Source organism: Lolium rigidum, chromosome 3 (genome assembly GCF_022539505.1).
Source record: "Lolium rigidum isolate FL_2022 chromosome 3, APGP_CSIRO_Lrig_0.1, whole genome shotgun sequence".
Classification (NCBI taxonomy): Eukaryota; Viridiplantae; Streptophyta; class Magnoliopsida; order Poales; family Poaceae; genus Lolium; species Lolium rigidum.
This window is the reverse complement of record NC_061510.1, coordinates 240,254,235-240,277,934: the sequence shown is the minus strand read 5'-3', so window position 1 is coordinate 240,277,934 and position 23,700 is coordinate 240,254,235. Positions and strand designations below refer to the sequence as shown.

The window sequence follows — 23,700 nt, the reverse complement described above, 5'->3', positions numbered from 1 at the left end:
TTTTAACATTTGCAACATATATAGAAAGCATAGAAACCTAGTACATTCAAACTATACAAAGTAGTTCTAGAAGCCTAGACTACTTGCTGCCTGACGGGCCGGTCCCGTCGTTGCATCGCTCCCTCGTCTTCTTCTCCGCCGCCTCCCGTGCGGCCGCTAGGGCTCGGTGCGCTACCGCGTCCTCTAGCAGGCATTGCCACAGCCTCGCATTGGCGGCTTCATCCTTGAGCGTCTCGAAGGACTCGACTATAGCCCTCTGCTCCGCCGCCTTCTCCTCCGGGGTAGGCGCATCAGGGTCATTGGAAGACCATGATATGTCGGAGTCGGAGTCCTCTGCGGCTGCGGCGGCCGCCACCCTGCGCTGTTCCATCTCGGCGTCGACCGCCGCATGGGCCGCCCGCTCCTCCTCTGCTTCCTTCTCCGCTTCAGCCAGGGCCTCTGCGTCCCTGACCAGGTCGAGGAGGTCGGTGCTGTCATCACCGTTCTGGCAGCCCGCCACCTTTCCCCGCCGGCCTGCCTCCGCCTTTCCTCGCCGGCCCGCCGCCGCCTTTCCCGCCGCCGCCTTCGTCTCTAGTCGCCTCCCCCTGCTCAGTGCCTCAGCTCGTCCCCATCTCCGACTCAAATCGCCTGGCCTCTGCTCGGCCGGTCGGCCCTGCCCGGCTGCCCCCAGCTCGGCTCGTCCCCGGCTGCCTTCGATGGACGCCGACGAGGAGGCAACTTAATGGTATGATACTATCTTATCAAAATGTAGCTCTATTTTGGTGTTCATGTTTTTATAGTCATTTTGTTGTTGTACTTGATGAAATATGCAAATTGAATCTGTTTGGACCTCTTTTATTGAATACATTTGCTCTTTTCTGTCAAAAAAAAAAAATTAGAGCTTGGTTTCGACTTTCGACCCCCTCAGTTCAATTCCTGGCTCCGCCACTGCCAACATGATACTACAAAATGCGAGGGATCAAATTTCTGTATTGAAGCTAGGGTGGGCATCAAAAATATCAGACAATATGACGAACTCATTGGAGCTCAACTTCTCAGGTTCCAAAATGAGTCCCCTCGCTGTGAGTAAGTTGGTTAAAAAGAGGGGGGCTTAATAGACAATTCATGAATTTTTAGATATACTCATTAATCATACTTTCTTCCAAGTAAATTTGTGATGGAAAATTGGAGAAGGAGCTAGCATGTCTGAGTGACCCACTGACTAGAATCGTTGAACCAACAAGGTTCCACCGAATGCACAATTTTAGCAAGCATCCTCCTGGAGACTTTCCCTGTCACACATGTACGTACATGCATGCATGGGGGCACCGGTCGCTAATAACGGCATGTCGGGTGGATCTGGCGTTTCGATGAATCCATATGTCCTGGTCAGCAAATACAGGACCAGTCGTCTAGTCGGTGCCAATTCCCCCAACAGATATTAGCATATAGCTGTATCATGCATCTTATCCTCCTCAGCTCGTCTGGATCCATGGTTGGTCTTCACCTCTTCTCTGACTAGTTAGATACCATTCCAATAGCTTCAACGCTTAGTAGGTTCAAGTGCATTAAATTACCACCACATATATACATGGGGTGCACGACACAGAATCGCAGCACACCGGTGTTGACTGACATCAAAACCACAGCCCACAGCATGAGAATGTGCGCGTCTCACTCGCCAGCTCTGCTCGTCGTCCTCCTCTGCTGGCTCCTCGCCGGCGCGGCCAACTCCGAGCCCTCTCCCGACCCTACACACAAGGACTGCCACCCGGGGGACAAGTCGGCGCTGCTAGCCATCAAGGCCGCCCTCGGGGAGCCTTACCACTTCGCGTCGTGGACGCCCGACAACCCCTGCTGCGACTGGTACGACGTGACCTGCGACCTCTTCACCGGCCGCGTCGTCGGCCTCGCCGTCTTCCAGGACGCCAACCTCACGGGCACCATCCCCAGCGCCCTGGCCGGCCTCCCCCACCTCCAGAACCTCGTGCTGCACCACCTCCCGGCGCTGTCGGGCCCCATACCGCCGGCCATCGCCAAGCTCTCCAACCTCTCCAGCCTCACCATCTCCTGGACCGCCGTGTCGGGCCCCGTGCCGTCCTTCCTGGGCGCGCTCAAGAAGCTCACCTTCCTGGACCTCTCCTTCAACTCGCTCACCGGCGCCATCCCGGCGTCGCTGCGGACCATCCCAAACCTGTCCGGCATCAACCTCAGCCGCAACCGCCTCGCCGGCGCCGTCCCGATGCTCCTCAGCAAGTCGGCGGACCAGGTCTACCTCTGGCTGTCGCACAACAACCTCACGGGCCCCATCCCGGCCGAGTTCGCCGCCGTGAACTTCGCGCACCTCGACCTGTCGCGCAACGCCCTGGCCGGCGACGCATCGGGCCTCTTCGGCCGGGGGAAAGAACTGCACACTACTGTACGGTCCATATTTAGGGGCACTTCAAAGTGCCCCAATAGGTAGCCAAAGTCCTTTACATTTTTAGGAGCGACTATGAAAAGTGCTCTGGATGCTTGTGTCCCTAAATGTATTTGGAGCACTTTGAATGAAATGCCCCAAATACATTTAGGGGCAGTTTGAAAAGTGCCTCTAAAGGTTTTTAGGGGCAGTTTAGAAAGTGCCTCTAAAGATTTTTAGGGGCAGTTTGAAAAGTGCCTCTAAATGTCTTTAGGGGCAGTTTGAAAAGTGCCTCTAAATGTCTTTAGGGGCAGTTTGAGATGTGCCTCTAAATGTCTTTAGGGGCAGTTTGAGATGTGCCTCTAAATGCATTTAGAGGCAGTTTGAAAAAGTGCCTCTAAATGTCTTTAGGGGCAGTTTGAAAAAGTGCCTCTAAATGTCTTTAGGGGCAGTTTGAAAAAGTGCCTCTAAATGTCTTTAGGGGCAGTTTGAAAAAGTGCCTCTAAATGTCTTTAGGGGCAGTTTGAAAAAGTGCCTCTAAATGTCTTTAGGGGCAGTTTGAAAAAGTGCCTCTAAATGTCTTTAGAGGCAGTTTGAAAAGTGCCTCTAAATGTTTTTAGAGGCAGTTTGAAAAGTGCCTCTAAATGTCTTTACAAGCTAGTAAACAAAATGCCCCTAAAACTACAAGCATGACAGTGGTCATATTACAGTACTATTAACATTACGAGTACTAACGAGCACTGAGATTTGGTCAAATTACGGTACTAACGAGCACGGACAGGTATAAGTCATATTACGGTACTAACGACCACGAGACGTGTATAAGTCATATTACGAGTACTAACGAGGCACGAGACAGGTATAAGTCAATGTTGTTTTGGAGGCATTTGTAACACCGACGAGTAACTATGCGAGTAACTATGCGGTAATCTACTAATCCGAGTAACTATGCAAGTAACTATGCGATAATCCGATGACAATATCTAAGCGGTGTCTTTCCGACTTGCACCCTTCCTCTTCTTAGCGTAGATGCAATTGCTTTCAACTTCTTCTCAAATGTACACGCAATCTCGGCCGATGTTCTATCGATTGCCGGATCGATTACCTACAAGGAACCAATCTTGAATGTGTCAAACAACGAGATGTTGGAATAAATAATATTGAGCAATTAAGATGTAACAACTAATTACACTAACGGAGGAATAAATCATCAAGTGCGGCAAGAATAATTTCAGTAACGGAGGAATAAATCTTCAAGTATTGGCAAACACGGCCAAACCACGCCACCGATGGATCCGAAGCAGCACCGCGTTTCGGCGACCAAAACATACTCACACGAGATCCTGGCCGAGCCACACCAGCCACCACTAGATGCGCCCTAGCTAACACATGTATCATGGAGGAGATCAAACACCCGGATTTTGCAATAGCCTATTCCAAGATCCAAGATCCAGCTTAACATATGGTTCTTCAGTAACATATGATCAAGTACTGGCAAGAATAATTTCAGTAACGGAGGAATAAATCATCAAGTACTGGCAAAATGAGATCTCTGCCAGGTTGACCGGCAAACTAAAGCAACTAGGTCGTGTTGCTGCATGCTCTATAAGTCGAGCAACAAAACATATATCTTGCAAAAGTACAAAAGCTGTTATGCGAGGTAGAAAACTAAAATCTTGCTGAATATATAATTGCACTACCATATACAAGTAATTGTATTAAATCAAGTTGAACAAGAAACAATCAAGAAACAAATATAAGTCTCATATTTTAAGCAAGCACATCCTGTAAAATGTGAAACAGTTGTATGTATACTTTAACGAAGCACATCTCTGTGGTGCACATGCTTTGACACTCCATCCTAACAGCTTTCTACTCGCATAGTTTAGTTAAATTGCATATTTTACCTTGCTAATACTCTCTGTTTCTTTTATATGTTTGACATTTATTTTCCATCTGTCTAGCACATTTTTCTACAAATAAAAGCATTACAACAAGGTGAACAAGAAAGATTCAAAGGTGACCTACATTTTTTCTTGGCCAGGTGATGCAATGTGCTTCAGTTGTCTCCCATTTGAACCATTCCGCCTTTTGGTATTGGCGGGACGAGTTGTTTTCTTGAAGACCACATTCACCAAAACTTTGACAAACTCCTCATTTTCAACTTCCCGAACTGTTCCCAGTGCCACTATTTGTAAGTCTGTTTGGCGATGTCAACCCCACTTCAATGCCAGTTTTCATTTTATTTGCCTACATTATGCCGGAATATTAATTAGCAATATCATTTGCCATATTAGCTAACATACTAATTCAAGCAACCAATTGTACAGAGAACAGCAAATCATTGTGTGGTAAAATTGCTAACATACTAACCTTAAGTGGATTCCTTGCTCTAAGCCAATCATTATGATCATCGGTGCATCGTTTTGTACTATGCCAATCACCTTCCTTGTCGGCAATGTTCTCTTCCGAGCTTCTCCTCTTTTACCTTGACTAAGATTGTGTTGTCCGTTAGCAGATTCCTGTAAGAGCATTTTGGCTTCTGCACTACATTAACTGAAGTAATGACCACATCATCACTAAGCTCTTCTAGCTTATCATCAATAAGTTCGTCTAGCTTCCTCTTCTTCGGTCTCTTACTTATTGTTCCTGTTGGTGTTGCAGCTGTTGTTGATTGGCTTTCTACATTGCCCTGTGATCCTTCGATGTAATCTCCCGACTTAGCATTTTTCCTTCTTTTACTTGTTCTGAATAATATTGTTTGTTCAGATCTATGGATAGATTTCTTTGAATATGCCCTAACTACCTGTATTTTTTTCTAGCTTTGGTAATTGCTAAATATACGCAGGATGAACTGTGTTGTTTGTGGTTCGATGGGCAACCATTGTGAAAAGAGGCGGGAGACTCTCAGTTCATTTCGTTGTTATCTTGGAAGCAGATTTGATGAGTTCATGGTATATATCCTTTTTTTAGTCTGTATCTTTTTTGTTGACAGATTATAGACTATATCCTTATTTTCTGCATGTTTGTTCTACTGTTTTTTCAGATCGTGCCTTGTTTTGTGAGGAGGCAGTTCAACAACCTTGTTGGTAATATCTTTTTTGTCGCTACATCGGATGAAGTGAAGTACAAGTTTCATGTTAAGAAAGGCAGTTCGAAGACACGTGTTTTTGGAAGTGGATACCAAAAATTTCTTCATGACTACGACCTGAAAGTTGGCGACTGTATCATGTTAGGGTTTGATAATGCTCCTGAATTGTTTGGGATTATTGCAGAAGGTCCTGATGGCACTGAAAAGCATCGTGTCAATGGTAATTCTGTTTTCTCCTTTACCATGTGTTGCCCATTTTTGTAATATAACCGATGTTATATCTCCTCTTTTTTGATTCTTTTATTAATTTTAAATTTGTATGCGAAATTCCAACTGCAGCTTGTCCACACTAAAGGTGTTATGCTTACTAATGCTCAAACATTGAAGAAGGAACATCTTCTCCGTGAGCGTGGTCTTGGTCTTGGTGTTGTTTTTGTGCACACCTTGACGAATACTGATTTGAAGGGCAATGGACTGGTATAAATCTCCTTTTCTTTATGTAATCTTTGTTATCCTTTATATCCTTTCCATATATAATTTAATTTTTATTATTCAGCGTATACCGAAGGAAGTTGTTAGGTCCTTGAATATCTCTGAAAGCGGCGAGGCATGTTTTTTTGTTGATGACTATGGCTACCGCCCTAAGGGTGCATACTACACTACTGGAAGGCTGAAGTTCGATTCTCGCTGGTCGGAGTTTGCTAAGGAGTATAACTTTGAATCCGGGAGTGTTGTTCTCCTTCTTTTCAACCAGGGCGGCCGTGGTGGTATTGAAGTTTCAGTTGATATCATATGATATAATCTTTATCATATGATATAATTGTTTTAGTCTACAATTTGTGTGTGTCCATTGTGTGTTTATGTCATTTTGCTACCCCGGCCGCTTGTTTGACTATATATGTCGCAAGTATCTATTATGCGGACTATATTTCTGAATTTTGTTTGATTAGGGTTTTGGGGGGTAACTCCGCCTACCATATTCTTGGTAGCCGGTCCCAAGCCCGGATAAAGGAGGAGGGTCTCTCTCGTTTCTTTCTTCTCGGTATTCAGCGATATTGGGTCCCGCATTTTTTCAAACTGCCAGCTCAATTTTCACTGATTTTAATTGTTCATTTTTTTGCAAAGTAATATATACTTCCCTGGGCCTTGGGGAAAAAACAGAACAAGCCCACTAGGCCAGAAGTTAATTGTTTTACTTCCCTGGGCCTTGGGGAAAAACAGAACAAGCCCACTAGGCTGGAAGTTAAGTGTTTTACTTCCATGGGCCTTAAAAGCAACGTGGGAACAGGGGAAGTGGGATCAATCGTGGGTGGAATAACTGCTTGTTCGACCACCCCTATATTCCCACCCTTCTCTTTCAATCACAGGCATACACAGTTCTTTCTAAACTGTATGTCTCTTCTGTTCTTCGAACAATCAAAGTTCTTCTGTTCTTCGATATCTCTTTTTTCTAATTTGATTTCTATTAATTGTTCATCCTCTCCTTGTTCTCAATTACTGGTTCCTTGGTTGCTCCTATTAATTGTTCGATCCAACATGTGCAGAACCTGAAAGGTCTAGCAGTTCATCCTCTCCAAATCGAACTCGCTGTTTGGCGGTGAGTTTTATGTTTTCTGCAGATTAAGATTTCGATTAAACTATTAATTGTTCATCCTCTCCTTGTTCTAAATTACTGGTTCCTTGGCTGCTTCAATTAATTGTTCGTGCAGAACCAAAAGGTCTAGCAGTTCATCCTCTACAAATCAATCTGCTGTTTGACGGTTAGTTGTTTACTTCCTGTATCTCTCACCCTGTGTCCATGCATAAATTATTTACCTGGATAAATGTTTGTTTACATCTAGCTATGTGATGGAAGAGAACAAGGCAAGGATTACCCTCTAGCTATGACAGACACCGCTGTATTCCTTTTTCTGTTTTGTCCGCTCCCTTTTCGTCCGGTCACCATGCATGGCACACACCGCATGAACGTATGTTTTACCTACAGAATGTACCTTGTTCATTCAGAGAGAAGTTGAACAAGTTCTCGTACTGTCAGATTTATTACAACTTTTTTTGTTCTAGTAGTTCAGGCTTTTAAGTTTGAAGGATTTAAGGAGTAATGTTAGTTTTGTCAGGTTCATTCGTAAGTTATTTTCTCCCTAGTTAGATTCAATTAATTGCCAACACATACAAACATGTGAACGACACAGCAGAAAGTTAGATTGCATGGACCACCTCGTGGCTGTCGGATGCATCTCGTGGCTGTCGGAGATGGAGCCGACGGCGTGGAGGAAGCTAGTCCCGAACGGATGAAGTTGGCCCAGAACACCACCCGTTGATCGCGGAAGCAGAACCATAGCTCTCCATTATGTACCGTGCAACCGTAGCTCTACATTATACAAACCGATTTGATTAGGAATACATACTGTAAACGGACATGTGCATGCATAAATTGTAATTTTTTTACATCATCTCCTAAATCTCTCCAATTATATTTGTTTGTAGGTGATGGCCGAAATGACTTGTGTTGGCTGTGAGCAACCTTCTGAAAATTGTGGCCGTGCAGAGAGGAAAAAACAAGTTTCAATGTTATCGTCGTTCTCGGATTCCTACATGGTGTGGTAAGACATGTTGAAACTGGATAATGTGGTTTCCATTCATTGTGATACGAGTAGCCAATCATATTATTTATAAATTAACACTTTTTGTTTACATACGGAATGTACCTTGCTCCTTCGGAGAGAGGTTGAACAAGTTCACGAAGAATTGGCTAGTTGCCGGGACACCCAATTTCCGCAAATATGATTTGTTCCTGAGAAAAGATAGGTTGAGGACATACATTTGTGGTCCTTACTGGAAATCTTTAATTAGGGCTTATGATATAGAACTGGGAGATGTTGTGCATTTCGAATACAATGAAGATTCTCTTGATAGACTGTCCAACTTATTCAATGTTACTGTTTACAAGAACAATATTGAGAAAGCTGTAGTTGAAGAAACTGGTATATTCTTGCTCAACTTCATGGTTTAAATTTAGTATTGCTGAACCTGTAGCCATTCCTATATGTTACTGAAATTGTATGACACCTGTTACTGCAGTGGTTGGAGATATGCCTAGTTCCATAAGGAGCATCCTGTACGAACCGTATTCACGGACATCAATTCGATTATCGAGGAGGAGATGGCTGCCATACTTTTTGGAATCTACAAAGATGTTTATGTCACCGAACATGAATTCTATGAACTGAAACATCGAAGAATTTTTGGGTGCACAAGATGGATGAGGACAGATCGGAATTTGAAGCCTTGGTAAGTTTGTCTGGTTTTTTTCTTTAACGGAAATGACACGTTTCCTGAAACTGGTTGTTACTTTTGAGAAAGAAAAAAAAGACAAATGTGCTTCTTGTCAAGGCATAATACAGTACTTATTTAATTATATAGTAGAGGTAATATGAACGGGATAATACAATTAGTAATGCTCAGAAAACTGCTTCATATTTAGAGTGCCAATATTAGTTGGCAGCTCCATCAGTTTTTCTAGGCTAAATTTTACATTGCCACTAACATAAATATCTGGTAGTGGGATTGCACATTGGCTGCGTCGCTGATAGATACTTCTATTGTATTAGATGTAATATGAACGGGATAATACAATTAGTAATGCTCAGAAAACTGCTTCATATTTAGAGTGCCAATATTAGTTGGCAGCTCCATCAGTTTTTCTAGGCTAAATTTTACATTGCCACTAACATAAATATCTGGTTTGGTTTGTGCTACTAGCTAATTATTATCATGTTTGTCATGCATTTGAATGCAATAATTAGATGCTGACAAATTATTATTTGCTCTTATGTCAGTACATGCCTAGTGAGGCTGTGGATGGCTACAGGTACCCAGTTTTTGGAAAAGCACATCTTTCAAGGAATGGACAACCCCTAGAAGGAGAAGAAGAAGACTTTATTGACTGCACCTACAAAATTGAATGGGACCTTGGACATGTATCCTTTTCAAATGGTTGGACAGACTTTGCTGCTGCTGCTCACATTGGAGTTGAATCAACTGTTTTGATCAAGATATATCCAATGCAGGAGTATATAAGTCTCAACTTTGTTGAGATCATCAACTAGTGGGGGCAATGAGCTAGTTCAGATTATCAACTAGCTTCAAATTATCAAGTAGTTTGGATTATCACCTAGTTTAGCTTTCAAGTTCTATGTGATGGTTTGTAGGAATTTAAGTGTTTCAGTTATCTGTTTCTATTACCAGATGTTTATGTCTGTTGTATACACATAATTTGTTGTTTTTAACTTTGTTCGAATTTGTAACTAAGCACTTGAATTTGGCGGTGGAGGCCGTGTGTGCCTGCTTGGGCTGATCGCTCGCGCGGCTGTGCTTTCGGATGACCTGGAAGGCTGGAAGCCGTGGCACACCACCACCTCACCGGCGGGGAATTTGGGACATTTGTGAAACTGCCCCAATAGGTATATAGCAATTGGGGCACTTTTTAAAACTGCCCCAATAGGTGTATACCAATTGGGGCACTTCTCAAAACTGCCCCAATAGGTATATAGCAATTGGGGCACTTTTTAAAACTGCCCCAATAGGTGTATACCAATTGGGGCACTTCTCAAAACTGCCCCAATAGGTGTACACCAATTGGGGCACTTTTCAAAACTGCCCCAATAGGTGTATACCTATTGGGGCACTTCTCAAAACTGCCCCAATAGGTGTACACCTATTGGGGCACTTCTCAAAACTGCCCCAATAGGTATCACCTATTGGGGCACTTCTCAAAACTGCCCCAATAGGTAGGGCATTAGAGGCATTTTGGCAAAAGTGCCTCTAAAAGGGGTATTTAGGGGCACTTTGAAAAGTGCCCCAGGGCAAAGTGCCCCTAAATCCCTACCGTGTAGTAGTGGCAGTACGTCGACCTCTCTCGCAACGCCTTCGAATTTGACCTGTCGGCCGTGGTGTTCCCGGAGCAGCTCGACTTCGTCGACGTCAGCGACAATGCCATCAGTGGCGGCGTCCGGCGCGAGTGGCGAGCCCGACCAACCTGCAGTTCTTCAACGTCGGCTACAACCGGCTCGCGGCGCGCTGCCCACCGGCGGGAGGATGGCGACCTTTGATCTCTACAACTTCCGAGCACAACAAGTGCCTCTGCGGCGCTCCCCTTCCTCGGTGCAAGAAATAGAATCATCCGGTCCGACGTCCTTTTGCCCCGGAAAACTCCTATGGGGCTCGAAAATTTATTGTGCTATGATGATGTATCTCTAGATTAAAAATAAGAGTTGCACTGAAATAAAGTCAACATGGGCTAATTTGTGATAAAACGCCATGATATATCCATCAGGACCCGAGGCTTTCTCCTTGTGTGACAGAGTGTCCTTGCCCGGAAAGTTCCAAACTTCCAATGGGGCTCAAAATTTTATTGTAAGTACTCCCTCCGTTCGGTTTAAATCGACGCGAGTTGTGCATGTACATTCCTCGCGTCAATTAAACATGAACAGAGGTAGTATGATGTATCTCTAAGAGTTGCACTTCGAAATAAAGTCAACATCGGGACCCGGGGCTTTCTCCTTGGGTGAGTGCTTAATAGCTTCTCATATTTCTTCCTCGGAGAACTCATTTTCTAGATTGACAAGATCATAGTGATTCATGCCGATATAATCCAGATCCAATTAAAATTCGGAAGAAAAAATCCATATCCAATTTGAATGGTCTCTCCATGGGTATGCAGACAGTTCTTGTAATGTTGGTAAAGGGTGTCCTCAATATCCTTCTGCGAAGAAACGACCTGCTGCCCATCCTTCGAGCTACCAATGAAATTCTTTCTTCTCCTATGACTTGCATGTATATGAAAATAATTCATATTAGCATCTCCTAGACTGAGCCATGTAAGCCTAGATCTCACCTTGGGCGATTTGGCGTGAAAGAAACGGACGTGTGTTCAAAAACGAATATAGAGACCAATAAAACTTTTAATCAATCAAATCAAAATTGACGCAAAATGCTTGGGCAATGGCAAGCGGAGGTCATTTCATACTTACATCCAGTACAATATAGAGCTCCGTAGTGTCGTTGGTTTAGTGTTGGCGAGTCTTTTCTGTCTTGGGTTTGTTCTACCTGTAGAGCTTCGGTCGTTGGGTTGTTGTTTCTTCTGTCTGATGAATCTATACTTTTGGTCATATACTCTTGCCATTTGGGGCTTCATATGTACTTAATATGATACATGCAGTTCTCTTGTATGGTTCAAAAAAAAGATGGGCTAATTATGCCTTCTAGCCAAGCGTGAAACCTAGGTAGCCAAGTGCGGAGAGGATAATAGGCGAAAGCCTATAAGTAGTAAGCCAACCTTAGATAATGTTGGGCCATGGAGGTGTGTTGGCAGCCCAATACTAGTCTAGAAAGTCTAACAAGTATCAACCGTTGACCGAGATTCACATCCAACGGTTGAGCTGCCTCTTTAAGAGGTAGAAAGGATAAAACCTAGCCACCCTTGGTGTGTGTGAGAGAGGGAAAAAGAGCAGGCCAGAAAATGACTGCTGCTCCGAAAGGGTAAGAGAACACACTAAAACACCACAAACAAATTAGAAGAGAGGAACAAAGACAGTTGATTTCTGTCCAGATTTCGAAAGCTGATCGGTCCGCTTTCAAGCTGGTGTTGGAGGCTCAAACGTTTTTGGATCGGTTCCAAACTCGGTGAGCTTGTTCCTTACTTTGAGTACTTCGATCTTGTTAACTGGTCTGAGATTAGGGACGAGTGGAGAATCAAACTTGGGAGTGATTACGTTAGTTCGGACTGCTATAGTTTCATCATAGAGCAGTTTTTGGATACAACAGTTTGGGCATGCAAACGGTGTCTGATTGAGCTGATTTTTGGTTAGTACGTTGGGAAGTCATATGTCTTCTTGTCTACCAAATATGGTGCTGGTTGGATCTGCGGTTTAAGAGCAGTTTGCTGATTGTCGAAGGGGACAGAATCTTTGATATCTTGCATTTGTTGTATCTTGCATCTTGTGGTTGTTGTTGTTGTTGCCGATGGGCAACAAGGTAAGGTATGTTGTAATCTCTATATGTTCTAGAGAAGACTCTGCACCCAGGTTGCTCATAGTGAAACTTGCATGTATTGGTTGGTCCACATCCGTAGTTTTTCCCTCCTCACGTTGAGGAGGATTTCCACATAAATCTCTGTGTAAATTGTGCGTGTGCTTGTGTTTATTTTTCTGCTGCATATGTATTGGTTGAAGCTATCCTCTAAGTTTACCTATTTTACACATGCATAGTGGGGGTGTGAGGTTGTCTATCATCCTCTCCGTTGTGCCGTCGCCCATAACAAAGTGGTATGACAACTGAGGTTCAACTTTTACTCAAGTTTCAGAGCAACTTTTTTTTGGTCTTAGTGCATTTGCTTGTGTGAAAGGATGGAAGTGAATACAAACATAATGATATCATTTAATAGTACAAATTACCAAGCTTGGAAGACCAATATGAAGGAATTATTGTATGAGAAAGAATGCTGGAAGCGGTGATGGTGCTCCGGTGTTGGCGTCAGACAATCTTATTGGCAGTTGTTGTGGAAGCGGTTGGGAAACCCTAAGAGGAAGGTGTGATGAGCACAACATCAAGTATTCCCTCAGTAAGAAACCAAGGTTTAATCGACCAGTAGGAGAAAGGCGTGAGTTCCGAAGGTATTGTCTGGTTGACTAGTGGCGAGGGCGCACTACCGGCGTCGGCAACAACGTGGAACCCGCACACAACACAAGCAAAGTACTTTGCCCCAACTTGCGGTGAGGTTATTAATCTCACCGGTTTGCTTGAACACAAAGGATTAGACGTATCGAGTGGAAAAAGATGTTTGCGGTAAGTAAAACGGAACATGATTGCGAGTGGTTGAATTTATCGGTGTTTAGGAAAAAGGACCGGGGTCCACGAGTTCACTAGAGGTGTTTCTCGTTTAAGATAAATAGCATGTTGGGTGAACAAATTACAATCGGGCAATTGACAGAATATCGATCATACATGACAAGATGATTACTATGAGATTTGCTTGGGCATTACAACATGATACATAGACCGTAATCCAAGCTGTGTCTATGACTAAAAATCCACCTTCCGGTTAGCGTCCGCACCCCTTCCAGTATTAAGTTGCAAGCAGCAGATAATTGCATTAAGCAGTGTGTGTAATATAAATAATAGAATTACCCTTGGATAAAACATTGTTGTTTTCTCCCTAGTAGCAACATAACATCTACAATCTTAGAAGTTATTGTCACTCTTCGAGAAAACTAGAGGAATGAACCCACTATCGAGCATAAATAGTCCCTCTTGGAGTCACAAGTATCTACTTGCCAGAGCTTCTACTAGCAAAGGAGAGCATGCAATATCAAAAATAACATATGACATGAATATATAATCGACCTCAACATAGTACACAATATTCATCGGATCCCAGCAAACACAACATGTAGGATTACATAAGGATGATCTTGATCATGTAGGGCAGCTCACAAGATCTATACATGAAGCACAAATTGGAGAGGACAACCATCTAACTACTGCTATAGACCCATAGTCCAGAGATTAACTACTCACGCATCACTTCGGAGGCGGGCATTGCGATGTAGATGCCTCCAGCGATGATTCCCTCTCCGGCAGGGTGCCGGGAAGAGCTTCAGACCCCCCCGAGATGGGTTCTGCGATGGTGGCCGCGATGGAACTTTTCATGGATGGAGGCTCGGGTCTCTGGGGTTTTCCCGAGATCGTGAATAAATAGGCGGAAGGGCGAGGTTGGTGGAGCCCTGGTGGGGCCACACCACCCCTAGGCGCGGCCAGTGTCTAGGCCGCGCCTAGGGTTGGCCTGGCTGCCCCTGTCACTTTTTTCTCTGCCCTTCGGTCTCTGTTTTCGTTACGGAGAAATATTGACTTCAGCTTTTGTCTCGTCCAATTCCGAGAATATTTGCTGTACAATTTTTCTGAAACCAAAAATAGCAGAAAACATGGAACTGTCATTGTGGCATCTTGTCAATAGGTTAGTGCCGGAAATCATGTAAAAGTGCAACGAAATGTAAGAAAAACATATATGAATTGGTGTAAAACAAACATGGATCATCAAAAATTATAGATACGTTTGCGACGTATCAAGCATCCCCAAGCTTAACTCATGCTCGTCCTCGAGTAGGGTAGTGATAACAAGATAATTTCTTAGGTGACGTGAATCCAACCCAATCTTAATCAAGCACGTAAAGCATTGTGAGCTGGGATCAAAGTACTCTAAACATAGGCATGATAGATGTAATTCAATAGAACTTAGCAGCTATGTTATAACATGAAGAGTAACTGAAGCAAAGGATCATGCATAACAATGCATTGAAAGCAACTGTTTGTTTATGAACATAGAGTGAACATAGTAAAGTGGTACGCAACATGTTCTTTATGAAATAGCAAAACACAAATGCTAGGACACCTTTATAGTTCGAGAGGGTGACTAGATACAAATAATTTAAGAACAAGCAATAGCACAATCATGAATCAATCAATAATAATTTTGGGACTATGCACATTGCACAAAGAATGACAACTATGCTCTCTTAATCGGTGCATAAAGTAGAAGATGAAGAGTCAACATAAAAGTAAAAGAGAGAATCTTTGCAGAGTAAGCAAGATAAACAAGTTTTATAAATCTTCCAAAAAAGTATGGTACTTATTAGCTTTGAGCTCTCATTGTCCCTATCATAAGCATCCTGAATGGTTAAAGTTAATGTGAGTAAAAAATGAGCTATATGCTTGCAAATCACAAGTTGAAAATCTCACGCCCCCTGAATGCGAGTACCTACACCTCATGCTACTCAACTTAGGTCCCAAATAAGTTCTTGTCATTGTAAGTATACATGTATCATAAAGAACGCAACGGGGGTACCTCTTGCCCCATGATATGGAAGTACTCTTTCAAATAAGTGCAATTCCACTCCAAAATGACAAGACAAATAGACAATGAGCATCTTAGCAATTTTTTTACTATGAGTATAGCTTTTTATTGCAAATGCTTCACGGATTGCTCACTATGGAATGATGTAAACTTCCACCATGAATGATGCATGACTTAGATTAGCGGCCCAGCGTTTCTCTAACACATATACAAACTCCATGGACTTACAAGTTTCCATTCTATTTCGCATCGATAGGCATCCATAAGCAAAATATCATGATATCAACTAAATAATAAGTGCAATGTCGAAAGTGTTCCCCATGAAAGCATGGTTATACTAATTCCCAACTTGCAATTTGAAATCATATAAACTTCATAAGATAGGCACAATGATCAAGTTTATTAGGTACAAGAAAGTAAATGTGCCATCAAGTTCGTGAGAGCTTTACACTAATTTTCTCATGCCAAAATTTAATTTGGAAGATAAATAAAGACATAATAAATTACTTAGAATAGAAATAATGCTAATAGGTAGATATGGTGGACACATTTGGAAAACTTTGGTTAATGGTCGTTAGATGCACGAGTAGTGTTCATACTCGGTACATGTGAAAGCTAGCAAAAGACTGGGAGCGACCAACTAAGAGAGAAGTAATGGCCATAATCATGCATAGCGACAAAAAATATTAATCAAAACATAAAGTGATATTAAAAGTCAAAAACTAAATTATAATAGAGGTTTTAGTTGCATAGTTATAGTCATAACATGGTATAAGCATGCGCCAAGTCAACTCAATAAAGCATCAAAGGATAATATCACAATATTATGCTTCTATGATAAAAACAACGCATGATTCATTCAATGGTACATTAAGCACTCTCAGATATTTTAAAAAAGTTATGATGCAACAATAAATACTAAGCATATGACAAGAATAACATCCAACATGACATGCCAAAGTTTGTGCCACACTCTAGACAAGCTTCCTTTTGCATCACTATATATAGTCATGAAATATTTTACTCGTATCCAACACCAACCAACTTATTTGAAATAAATCTTAGAGATGAAATACATTATGGACCATAGAGCTAATAATATATGAATAAATAATACTAACGAGCTCTAAACAAAATTCAAGTGAAAGAACAAGAGCTAAACGCGGTACTAGCAAACTAGAACACTCGCAGAACAATAACAGTGAAAACTAGAGCGTTCTATGCAATTAAAACGGAGCGGGTCTTTCTCCAAAACAAATGTGCCAGGATCCAACCTTATTTTACAGACAAAAAAATAAAAACAAAAAATAAAGACGCTCCAAGAACAACACATAGCGTATGAAGCAATAAAAATATAGCGCATAGAGAGATGACATGTTGCTTTGTTGATGAAGAGGGGATGCCTTGGGAATCCCCAAGCTTTGACGCTTGTACATCTTAAATATTTCTTGGGGTGAAGGGGGCATCCCCAAGCTTGAACTTTTGTCCATTCTTCATCTCATCATATCATTCTTCTCTCCCTACACTTGAAAACTTCCTTCATACAAAACTTAACACAATTCTCTATTAGCAGCATTAGTACAATCAAAATAAATAAATCCACTTGGGTTCAGTTCTAACATATATCAAACATCTATTAAAGCATTAGCTACTGTAGCAACCTTTTAAAAAGCTCTGTGATCATAAGAACTCAAAAAGAAAGAGATTTAAGAGGCAAATGCAAATAGTGCAGAAATCTATCAAAACAAAATAGTAGGTAAAGATCGATTTTTTAGAAAATATTCTCGTTGCTCATCTCGCAATGTGGTCAACTAAAGAAAGTTAGATATAAACCTGGGGCATATGCATAAACAACGACAGCTCAAAATTATGTACTGTCTATTTATAAGAATTTTTACGGTAACAGCACAAAATCTGTTTCTGGACAGGAACTTCCCCAAATCTTACTTTCTCCATTAGAGGCTATTAGCACAAAAACTAAATAAAAATGATAATAAGAGGTTATTACAAAGGAAATAACTTCCAAGACTCAAGAAAAGAAAAAAGTTACAGTAATAAAACACGAGTTATCTCCCAAGAGTGATTTTTTTAACGTCTGTTTGGCTAGATGCGATAGTTTGAGAAGATGCTCACATAAGAAATATGAATTGAAGTAAAAGAAAGCATCAAAAAGCAAATATAAAACACATTAAGTTTAACCCACTTCCTATGCATAAGAATCTTGTACACAAATAAATCCAAAAAGAACAAAGTGACAAGCATAGGAAGATAAAACAAGAGTAACTTCAAAACTTTTAGCATATAGAGAGGTGTTTTAGTACAATGAAAACTTGTACAACCATATTTCCTCACTCATAATAACTTTCAGTAGCATCATAAATAAAATCAACAATATAACTATCACATAAAACATTCTTATCATGAGCCACATAATTATTACTCTACACATAAGCATAGTCATTCTTATTAATTGTAGGGGGAGCAAATTCAACAAAATAGCTATCATTATTATTCTCATCACCATAATCATCAGATATAGGAGACATATTGTAATCATAATTAATTTTCTCCTCAATAGTAGGTGGACTGAAAATATCATATTCATCATTGTAAAAATCATAGCAACTTTTCTCCTCTAAAGTGGGGAAGTAAAAAGATCATTTCCATGAGAACTAGCTTCCCCAATCTTAGACTTTTCCATAGCATTAGCAATAATGGTGTTCAAAGAATTCATACTAACACTAGTAGGAAAACCCTTATAGGCAGAGCTTAGTTCTGTGGCGCACCACTAAAAATGCGCCACAGAATGTTATTTTGTGGCGCACCATGCTAGGCGCCACAGAAATAGCTTAATTTTGTGGCGCACTACTGAACATTGCGCCACAGAAATTATGTGGGGCCCACATCCTGCCACCACCAATTATTAGTGTAGGTATTTATGTGGCGCACATGGCGTGCTGCGCCACAGAAATAACTCTTTCTATGGCGCACGTGCTTCGGTGCGCCACAGAAGTAGTTGATTCTGTGGCGCACTTGCTCGGGTGCGCCACAGAATTAAGGTAACTTATATCATCTCGCCCGTGCCCTCCCCCGCCTGTTCACCTCTCCCCTCTCCCCTTGATGACCCACAAGTATAGGGGATCGCAACAGTCTTCGAGGGAAGTATTACCCAATTTATTGATTCGACACAAGGGGAGACAAAGAATACTTGAAAGCCTTAACAGCGGAGTTGTCAATTCAGCTGCACCTGGAAACGAGACTTGCTCGCAAGAGTTTATCGATAGTAACAGCTTTATAGCAGTAGCAGTAGTGAAATAACAGCAGCAGAGTAACAAAGACAGCAGTAGTGATTTTAGTAAACAGCAGGATTAAAATACTGTAGGCACGGGGACGGATGACGGGCGTTGCATGGATGAGAGAAACTCATGTAACAATCATAGCAGGGCATTTGCAGATAGTAATAAAACGGTGTCCAAGTACTAATCAATCAATAGGCATGTGTTCCAATTATAGTCGTACGTGCTCGCAATGAGAAACTTGCACAACATCTTCTGTCCTACCAGCCGGTGGCAGCCGGGCCTCAAGGGAAACTACCGGATATTAAGGTACTCCTTTTAATAGAGTACCGGAGCAAAGCATTAACACTCCGTGAACACATGTGATCCTCACATCACTACCATTCCCCCCGGTTGTCCCGATTTCTGTCACTTCGGGGCCATTGGTTCCGGACAACGACATGTGTATACAACTTATAGGTAAGACCATAAACAATGAATATCATGATGAAACAATAACATGTTCAGATCTGAGATCATGGCACTCGGGCCCTAGTGACAAGCATTAAGCATAACAAGTTGCAACAATATCATAAAAGTACCATCTACGGACACTAGGCACTATGCCCTAACAATCTTATGCTATTACATGACCAATCTCATCCAATCCCTACCATCCCCTTCGACCTACAGCGGGGGAATTACTCACACATGGATGGGGGAAACATTGCTGGTTGATGGAGAGGCGTTGGCGGTGATGGCGGTGATGATCTCCTCCAATTCCCCGTCCCGGCGGAGTGCCGTAACGGAGACTTCGGCTCCCGCGACGGAGTTTCGCGATGTGGCGGCGTTCCGGAGGGTTTCCGGCGACTTCGACTTCTCTCCCGGGCGTTTTTAGGTCGAGGCGAATAAGTAGTCCGAAGGGGGCGTCGGAGGCCGGCCGAGGGGGCCACACCACCCGGCCGCGCGGGCCCCCCGGGCCGCGCCGCTCGGTGGTGTGGGGCCCTCGGGCCTCCACTTCAATTGCCCTTCCGGCTCCGTTAGTTTCCTGGGAAAATAGGGCCTTTCGCATAAATTCCGAGGTTTTTCCCGAAAGTTGGATTTCTGCACAAAAACGAGACACCGAGCAGCTTCGCTGAAAACAGCGTTAGTCCGTGTTAGTTGCATCCAAAATACACAAATTAGAGGCCAAACAATAGCAAAAGTGTTCGGGAAAGTAGATACGTTTTGGACGTATCAACTCCCCCAAGCTTAGCTTATTGCTTGTCCTCAAGCAATTCAGCTTAACAACCGAGCGATAAAAGAACTTTCACGAACACATTTGCTCATATGATGTATATATTCTCATGATATGGCTAATACTTGAGCAGTTCATAACAAGGTACATGCAAATAAGATCATCTAACAGACTATATCAATCATGAAGAGGTACCAACAATTAATAGTAAGCATCATGAATCATGTATATAAGCAGGATTGCAATGTTCATAAGAGAGTATGATAAAGTGGTATCTCGCTTGCCTCGTATTTGATTGGCAAAACATAAATGCCCGGGCACCTTTGAAGTTCATAGAAAGACTAGAAGTAGTGATTGTCAAAGATAAAAGCATCAAAGTTATACCACAATCAATCATATTTTGAGACAAGCATATTATACTAAGAATGACAAGGTTGTGCTCTCAAGAAAGTGCTCAAAGAAATAATGGAGACACAACATAAAGGTAGAAGATTGCCCCTTCGCAGAGGGAAGCAGAGATTAACATGCGCTAGAGCTTTTCATTTTTATAAATCAGGAGTAAAATTATTTTGAGAGGTGTTTGTTGTTGTCAACGAATGGTAATGGGTACACTAACTACCTCGCCAACCGGACTTTCAAGAGCGGCTCCCATGAATTATTGCATATTTATGTGGCACTCCTTCCAACCTTTCTTACACAAACCATGGCTAACCGAATCCTCGGTGCCCGCCAACAATCCATACCATGAAGGAGTGCCTTTTTATTTTAGTTTTATTATGATGATGACACTCCCCCAACCTTTGCTTACACAAGCCATGGCTAACCGAATCCTTCGGTGCCGTCCAACAATCACAAACCATGGAGGAGTGTCTATTTAAGTTTAATTAATTCGGGACTGGGAATCCCATTGCCAGCTCTTTTTGCAAAATTATTGGATAAGCGGATGTGCCACTATTCCATATGAGAATCCGTCAAAAGTAAATGACAAGGTTGAAAGCTAAACACCACATACTTCCTCATGAGCTATGAAACATTAACACAAATTAAGAAGCATTTTGAAGGTTTTAAAGGTAGCGCATGAGAATTTACTTGGAATGGTTTGAAATGCCATGCATAGGTATTTATGGTGGACACTCTGGAATGACTTGGTTTTCATGTGTTTGGAAGCACGAGCAGCGTTCCCGCTCAGTACAAGTGAAGGCTAGCAAAAGACTAGGGAGCGACAAATCAAGAGAGCAGTAACTGTCATAATCATGCTTGCGGCAAAATAAATTAACGGAGGCATAAAAGTGATACAAGAACTCTGAAGCAATGTAAATCATCGAGGCTTAATTGACTTTTTGTTCAGTCATATGCATGCGTGAGCATGTGCCAAGTCGATATAAATGAATTATTCAGAGGAGGATACCACAATGCCATACTTACTTATGAATAAAACAATGCAAGCAAACATCCATGACATGCTACTCATATTAATAGATTGGAGCTAAACATGAGAGATCATAAACTACTAGACTTTCTCAAATAACATATACCTCACATGAACCAACTAAGCATGCTCACATGGATGAGTATATGTACAAAAATGAAAACAAATAGAGTTCATACCAGCCTCTCACCACAATCAGATTGTCGTAGATCGTCATTATTGCCTTTTCACTTGTGTAGCTTGGATAATATGAAATGAAAACCACGCTCCAGCCACCGAAGACCATTGAACTCATGATGAACTTTACAAACCAAAGAAGAACAGCAAATATTTTTGGTGTTTTCGAATTTGAGAACAAGAACAAAAGGAAACAAGCAAACAAAGCAAAATCTTTTGGGTTTTCTTATAGCAAACTAGCAATAGCAAATAAAGCGAAACAAATGCAAGAAACCAAAGACAAACAAATGGTGAAGAGAAACAACAGAAATATTTTTGGTCTTTTTGTGTTTTGGGAAAGAAACAAAGCGAAAACAAGAAATAGCAAACTAAAAGAAACACAGAAAAACGAGATGGCAGAAATCTGCCAAAACCTGACAGCAGTACAGAAATCGATTTTTACAAAAATCTTACGTTGCTCAGTTCGAAAAGTGTTCAACTAATGAAAGTTAGATAACAACCTGGGGAACCTGCACAAAAATTTGCAACTCAAAATACTGTTTTGGCTGGGCGCACGAATTTTTACGGTAACAGCCCAGAATCTGTTTTCAGGCAGCACTTCCCCAAATATCATCTTCCTCTCATTAGAAAACCACTCGAAGAGACTAAACAAGTATATACAAGTATCCAGCAATCATAATATGCAAAGAATGAGTGATGCCGGTATACCTCCCCCAAGCTTAGGCTTTTGGCCTAAGTGGAGTTCAATCCCATCGATCCCATGAAGTAGTATCTCCGTAATATGAAGATGGGTCGTATTCCGGGTATGTGCTAGAAGAAGCACCCGGATATGTGACGGTGTGGTCGTAGGAGGTCCCGATGTCCTCGGAGTCATGTTGCTGGTGGAACTCTTGTATCTTCATATGTTCATCCACCTCCTCCTTAGTGCACGACCATGATTGCCTGTCAATACTTAACAAACCAGGTTGGGGAAGAGGGATTTCCTTCTCCTCCCCGTCAAAAAACAACATTCTATATACCATATTATCTAAAGTAGAGTCAGTTGTAACAAAATGATGACTCTTCATAGCAGTAATATCGAGTCTCCTAGGGGCCAATGGCACATCATTAGGATCAATAGGAAGATTAAGAAATGTTAAAACACGCAAGTGCAATGGTTCCTCCAAAAATAGGCCCCCTGGTAGTCAGCGGCGAGCAATAAGAGCACCAAGGTGATAGGATGTTTGTCCAAGTAAGTGCAATGTTCAAGAAAGCAAGATGGTAGCTAGAGATATTACTAGTGTTTTCCCTACCAAGAATGCTAGTAGCAATGTAATATGCAAAATACTTAATGGCGGGAAGTTGGATGTTCCTTATCTTGCCCCGCCGAATGGTGCGACAATCATCATCTGGTGATCCCTCGGTAGAGCTCCAGCAAGTCCCGGGGTTGTCATCAATCCTACTTGCTGTACCTACAGGGGCAATATCCAAGGCACAACAAAAATCCTTCAATGGCATAGTCACGGTATTACCATAGATCCTGAACGCAACCGTTGGCTCATATTGTTTGTTGTTGAACTGGAAACTCTCGACGAAAGTCTTGGTGAGCAAGTAGTATTGCTCCCTCTCATCGCCCATATAGGTGGTTAACCCTGCCCTGTTGACAAGTGTTAAGAAATCCTCCAATATTCCTGCATTCCTTAGAAAATCAAAGCATGGAAAAGTAGAAGCATTAGGAGGCCCGTTGTCCTCTTCGGGCGCGAAGCTAGGCGCGAGGATGTCTTCATTGTATGACCGCCTAATTTGGGTGGAGGACCTAGAAGGTCTCCCGGTGCTGGTTGTTCCCTTCTTGAACAACTCTCCAAATTTGAACTTCTTCATTTTCTGAAATTTTCAACAAACAATATAAAACTTGATTTGGTGACATACAATTGAGGGAAACTACCATAGGAACTTGCTAGAGTACTAATCATGCATCAAAACTAGTTTCTACCACTTAGAACAAGCATGCAAGCTCACCAAACATGTTACCTACAGCAGCAAAATATTCAAGATATACTCAACCAAACAAAATTCTACTTGGATGGGTGGAGGAGTCACATACTCGAAGAGCAAATGTGCCAAATTTCGCACAGAAATCTGAGCTGAGCAAAGAGATCGAGAAATCTGAGCTCTGGAGCAAAAACGCGAGAGAGATGAACTTGGTACGAGTTTTTTCGGGAGAGAGA

General features: G+C 42.1%; 1 pseudogene; it reads left to right on the top strand.

Annotated features, from left to right (window-relative positions):
* Positions 1-1,597: 1,597 nt before the first annotated feature.
* On the top strand, positions 1,598-10,641 carry LOC124699196 (annotated as a pseudogene).
* The last annotated feature ends 13,059 nt before the right edge of the window (positions 10,642-23,700 follow it).